We start from the raw sequence: 6,463 nt of genomic DNA, 5'->3' as shown, positions 1-6,463 counted from the left end.
TAAAGGTCTTTTCCTTTCTGTGATCTTTAAACAGTTATTGTTGTCTCACTTTGGTTTCACATTTGTGAATGGAACAGAGAGATATTAACTTTAATGGCTACTTTTGGTAATAATATGCAGTGATAAACCTGAATTTCCTTGGAAACAACATCTATAGAAAGCCGTGGTACTATATCACATATTTGTTTTTATTATACTAATATCTGGGTTTTCAGCTATGCTTGGAACGATCAGCCACAAGGGTACTCTATTAGTATACGATGGGAGCACAGGTGGGAAGACGATCTCTACACGCTTCTTAGCCAAGAGTGAAACTGTAGATAAAAATGAGGAATGAGAAACAATAGTGATGACATTGGTAGGTAAAGGTAAAGGTTTCCCCTGACGTTAAGTCCAGACTCTGGGGGTTGGTGCTCATCTCCATTTCTAAGTCGAAGAGCCGGCGTTGTCCATAGACACCTCCAAGGTCATGTGGCTGGCATGACTGCATGGCGCACCGTTACCTTCCCGCCGTTACCTATTGATCTACTCACATAGGCATGTTTTCAAACTGCTAGGTTGGCAGAAGCTGGAGCTAACAGCGGGCACTCACTCTGCTCCCGGGATTTGAACCTGGGACCTTTTGGTCTGCAAGTTCAGCAGCTCAGTGCTTTAACACACTTTGCCACCGGGGCTCCTGATGACATTGGTAACTTACTTTAAAACAGGGTGTTTTAATATAGTTATTTAGTGCAGCTCCCAAGAGAAACAAAAATGCATCAGAAATAATTCTAGTTTCGTCACTAACATCAAGAATACAATCAGTTCTATTTTGGCTTAGGTAGCCTCTTCCGCACAGACAACAGACTTTGCTTCTGTAATGCTCACTTGTTTGGACAAGCCTCAAGCAGCCTTTCCCAACCTGGTTCTCCCCAGTTGTTTTATCTACAGCATTCAGTCAAAACAACTGCTATACTGCTGTGATGGCAGAGTTCAACATCACTTGAGGGCACCAGGATGTGGAAGGCCAGCTTTAAACATAGAAATGAATGACTAAGCAGACAGTCAAATTGTTATGTATTCCAACAACCTGCTTATCTGAATGCAACCCCATGGTGGGGTTTTTGTCAGAGCAGAAACATGTATAGGGTTATGCTATTTGTATTCCTAGTTCAGTATTAGTAGAAGCGCTCTCTTATTCCCGCTAAGATACTAGTGACTGGTGTTGACTCAGGGCAACAAGAAAGAGGCACTTCTTTGCTCAGCTTGATGAAACCCACAAGAAATTGTGGTGATGAACAATAGGTTTGGTTTTTTTTTTTAAGTTAAGCAAAGTCAACATAGAACAATGATATGTAGGTATGGAAATTAAATGAAAATGCTATGCTGAAGGATAAAAATAAGGATATACCATCATCAGCTTTTTGTCTTTACAAGTTTATTGGTATCTTCATTACCATTACTGGAGAAAATGATGTGTTGGAAAACTTCAAAGCATCCAGATGACACTGTCTAAATCCTTTTGTTCAACACCCTCAAGGCTAATCGTTGTGATGAACCCAAAATGGAGCTTCCTTTTGAGGTCTAGACCCTAGAAATAATGAAAACAGAACTAAGGGCTATATAGGACCTTTGGTTTTGATCTGCAAAGTAGTAATATCTCCCTGGAAGTGCAACCCTGGAGTATACATTTCAGTCCATTTATGGCCACTGTGAATGTGAAACACATTATCATCACATTTCTGTTATCCACATGCTCCAGAAAAGCTGAAATGGTTTCAGCTCTTGTAGCAAACAGCAAAGCCATGGGCCAACAAGACCAGTTTAAAGAAAGTAAGCAGAACATAGCACCACAATTTTTAATTCTTGCCTTTCCTCTCTTTCCTAAAATGCCAGATTAGCTATGTATCAGCAAACCACCACCATCACCACCACCATGAGCTATTGTCTTAAAATTCCCTCAGATAAAATCTAGTCTTTATTAGATACTTTTTAGAGGCTCTGGAGAGTTGCTTCCACCACGAGTCACAATAAAGCTAGAGCAGTGGTTCTTAACCCGTATGTCCCCAGAAGTTTTGGCCTTCAACTCCCAGAGATCCTAACAGCTGGTAAACTGGCTGGGATTTCTGGGAGTTGTAGGCCAAAACACCTGGAGACTCACAGGTTGAGAACCACTGAGCTAGACTGAAGATTGACTTTTGGTTTATTATAGGAAAGATTCATTGCATTCATTGGCCTTTACTCTCAATAGTAAAGTATTTCATGTCTGAATATATTCCTTGGTGACTGCAATAGATACAGATCTTCTGTGAAGAAATTTTGTTTTGTTGGGAGGGAAGTGCCTATCAAAATACCTACACGTCCAGTCAGAGGTTCTACCTAGCTGGGAACTGAAGGGTTGGTTAAGTTACTGAAAGGAAACTCCGTGTTTGCGTGAAAGAAAAAACCCCACAAGTAGGTGACTCCCAAACTAGCATGACAGAGACAAGAAACGGTAAAGGACAAAGAGAAACACTCTTCTTCCAACTTTCAGGCAAGCATAATGAAGGTTAAGAGATCATGAAGGAAATAGCATGTAAAATTGTTTTAGTGAGAGGTTGGGAATATAAAATAAAGTGGACTCTGACAAATTGGTATAATTTTATAGTATGTTAAATGTGGAAACAACAAATTGTAAATTGAACAATATAGACAAAATAGAAAATGTTATAACAATTAAGAACTTGTAGGATCCAGTTAGGAACTATTTAGAGAATGTATTAAGATGTGGAGTGGAAAAACTGAGATTAAGACTGATATTTCAAATGTAATTTCTGTAGTTTATTGTATAAATTGGGAGGGGGTAAACAATAAAATAAAAATAAATATTTTTTAAAAGAGTTCATGAATTAAGAAATCAGGAGCTAATAATGATAAGGCAAGTAATAAGGAAGAATAGGTCTGAGAGATTCTCAAAGCAGATCTGTGAAATCCTTATACCAGTATTATCCTTCCACTAATTGTTGGCTTAATACAAAAATGCTAGCATACATAGTTATTAAATGTTTAAATAGGCCTTCGAAATCTTTCTGGAAAAATACAGATGCTTATTCCCAACTGGTGCAATCTGTCATGGGAGGGCGAAGGGGAAGTCCCTCTTTCTAAAATAGCGGATAGTCCTCTACTTGAAGCATATGTTATTCAAGCCAAACAGATAGGCCTCTCTATACTTTGGCTATGGTTTTCTCCCTGTATAGAAGTGAACATAAATTTCTAGTTCCCTCTTTGTAAAAAGCCAGTGGTTAGGAGTTAAAGGAAATATACATTTACCTGTGAGATCTTATAGATTTTTATTCTCTTATATAATATTATAAAATACAGGATGAGTAGCTCTTATCTAAACTGCTAGGGACCAGAAATGTTTTTAGTTCTGATTCCCCCCCCCCCCCCCCCCGATTTCAGATTACTTGTATATACAAAATGAAATATTGCAGCAGTGAAACTCAAATCTAAACATGAAATTAATTTATAGTTCATAAACACCCTATACACATAGACTGAAGGTAATTTTACCCACAATATTTTCAATAATGTTATGTATTAAACAAAATTTGTATACATTGAGACATCAGAAAGCAAAGGTATCACTATCTCAGCCACCAATGTGAACAATTTAGAGTATTTTTGGTTTGGGAATTCCAACTAAGGTAAGTTCTACTTCTAGAACATGTTCACTTATCTCAGGTAACTACGGTATATTTTCTGGTTAAAACCTTTCTTGGATCCCACTGTCCTTGAACACTACAGGCCAGTCTCCAATCTCCCATTTCTGGGAAGGTACTGGAGCATGTGGTGGCTTCTCAACTGCAAGGGTTCATGGATGGAGCAGATTATCTAGATCCATTTCCGTCTGGTTTCATACCTGGTTATGGGATAGAGACAGCTTTGGTTGCCTTGGTGGATGGTCTACACAGAGAACTGGACAGGGGGAGTGTGTCCCTGATGGTTCTCCTGTACCTTTCAGCAATTTTTGATACTATCGACCATGGTATCCTGAGTTGCCTTTCTGAGATGGGGCTTGGAAGTACTGTTCTTCAGTGGCCCCGTTCCTTCCTGGAGGGATGTTCGCAGAAGGTGGTGCTGGCAGACTTCTGTTCAACTCCTTGGGCACTGGCCTGTGGAGTCCCTCAGGGCTCTATGCTGTCCCCCATGTTGTTCAACATATATATGAAACCACTGGGAGAGGTCATCTGGAGTTTTAGAATGCAGTGCCATCTATACGCAGATTGCACTCAATTCTATCATTCCAAGTAGACCAGAACGTACTTAATTGTAATCGTTTTTTACACTGGTTTTAAACCACTTCATTGGATGTGTTGCAATAGCAGATTCCCAGATTAGTTTAGTGTTTACACCTTATTTTATGTTTTTGGGTTTTTTAATATTTAATGTTTATTTTACTTAAGTGATATATGTCTTTACTGTTCTAATGTATCACAAATCCTATGTAAAACCATACTACGTATTTTTGACATTAATATTGAAATCTGAAATATATACAGAAAGTCTTTACATTCCACCTAATTCCAAGGAAGCGGTTCCTCTGCTGAACTGGTGCCCAGCAGTTGTAATGTACTGGATGAGGGCAAATGAATTGAAGCTTAATCCAGATAAGACAAAGGCGCTCCTAATCAGCTGTGAGACAGAGCTGGGAATAGGGAGTCAGATGTGGTGACACTTCCCCTGAAAATGCAATTTGCAGTTTGGGAATACTCCTGGATTGGCTCTGAAACTGAAGGCCCAAGTATTGGCAGAGACCAGGAGTGCTTTTGCACTGATAAATCTTGTGTTCCAACTGGACCCATTCCTGGAGAAGTCAGATCTGACCATGGTGGTACCCACCTTGGTTACATCATGGTTGGACTACTGTATTGTGCTCTATGTGGGACTGCCTTTGAAAAGTGCTCAGAAGTGTGCTAACTGGGGCTGGCTACAGAGAGTGGACAACTTCCCTGGCTGGCAACACCTATCCGGGCACAATTCAAAGTGCAGGTTTTGACCTACAAAGTCTTGTACGGCTCCAGTCCAGGTTATCTGAAGGAACACAACTCTTTCTATGAACCTGAGAGATATCTACAATCTATTGGAGAGGGCATTCTCTCTGTCCTCCATCTCCGTTCCCCTCAAGCGCATTTGGTGGGAACATGGAAGAGGGCCTTTTTGGTGGCTGCTCCCAGACTGTGGAACTCCCTCCCAAGAGAGACCAGGAGGCATTTGGAGAAGGAGAAGGGACATATTGCTGGGGAGGTTGTGGTTGGGATTGTGTGTGGAGCGGGATTGTATGTTTTAAAATGCATTTTAATTGTATTTTTTGTATTTTAGCTATATTTTTAACTTAACACACAGTGTACTGTTTCATATTTTTTAAAAAATGGTATTTGCTTTATTATCAAAGTTTGTGGCTTTTAGCTGCCTTGAGTTCTCTCGAGGAGAAAGGCGGGGTATAAATAAATAAAATAAATAAATAATAAGTGAAAACCAAGTAACTGAAGGAAACTGTTAATATGAAAGAGATTTGTGATAGAAGGGGTCAGCCATAGTCACCTCATATTGGTTGCTATCCTGACACACAGCATTCATAATGATTTGCATCCTGACCACTTCTTCGAACCATTTAAAAAACAGACTTTTACTCCACATTCAGCCACTTTGAATCTCCTTTTGGAGAGAAAAGGCAGGGTATAAATAATAATAATAATAATAATAATAATAATAATTATTATTATTATTATTAGTGATATGAAATCCAGGATGTCTATCTTGTTTGCTGTGTCATACAATAAAATAATAATAATAATTCACATTCTAGTCGGAGATCCAAATGAGGTCCATTTTGTGGCTGTCTGCAAGAGGTAACTTTGCATTGGACCTCTGGCATGGGATTGGGGTGCCTTGGACTAGCTGATGGGAGGTGATGAGGGTTAGCAAGTCATGCCACCATTCCTGCTAGGAAAGGTTAAATTTTAAATTTAAAGATAGATAGATAAATAGATAGATAGATCTGTGTGTGTGTGTGTGTGTGTGTGTGTGTGTATACTCACATATCACTACACAAGTCTATTGGTATTAGCACACCTCTGAATAACAGAGTGGATAAAGACACTATAGGCAGAAATACATATATTCACATACATAAAAGGGAAAAAAAGTGAAATTGCCACAAATGAGAGGAACTTCCTTGAAAGAAACTCACATCAAGATGAGTTTGCCCAGGGAACAAGAGTGGCTACCGAAGATGAATTCAAGATGATATGTATGCTGCGTGTGGCTCTACCAAGGCAAGGTCTAAGTGAATCAGGAAAATATGGTGCAAATAAGAATATTTTTCAGGTGTAAACAGGCCCAAAGAGTGTTGCTCTTTTACTTCACTTTTTATTACCCATTGTCACTTTAAATCTTCTGCTCTAATGTAGTAATTTCAACACCAATGAAGACAAACACAGGC

This window comes from Anolis carolinensis, chromosome 2, assembly GCF_035594765.1.
Source record: "Anolis carolinensis isolate JA03-04 chromosome 2, rAnoCar3.1.pri, whole genome shotgun sequence".
Lineage (NCBI taxonomy): Eukaryota > Metazoa > Chordata > Lepidosauria > Squamata > Dactyloidae > Anolis > Anolis carolinensis.
Note: the sequence above shows the minus strand (reverse complement) of the source record.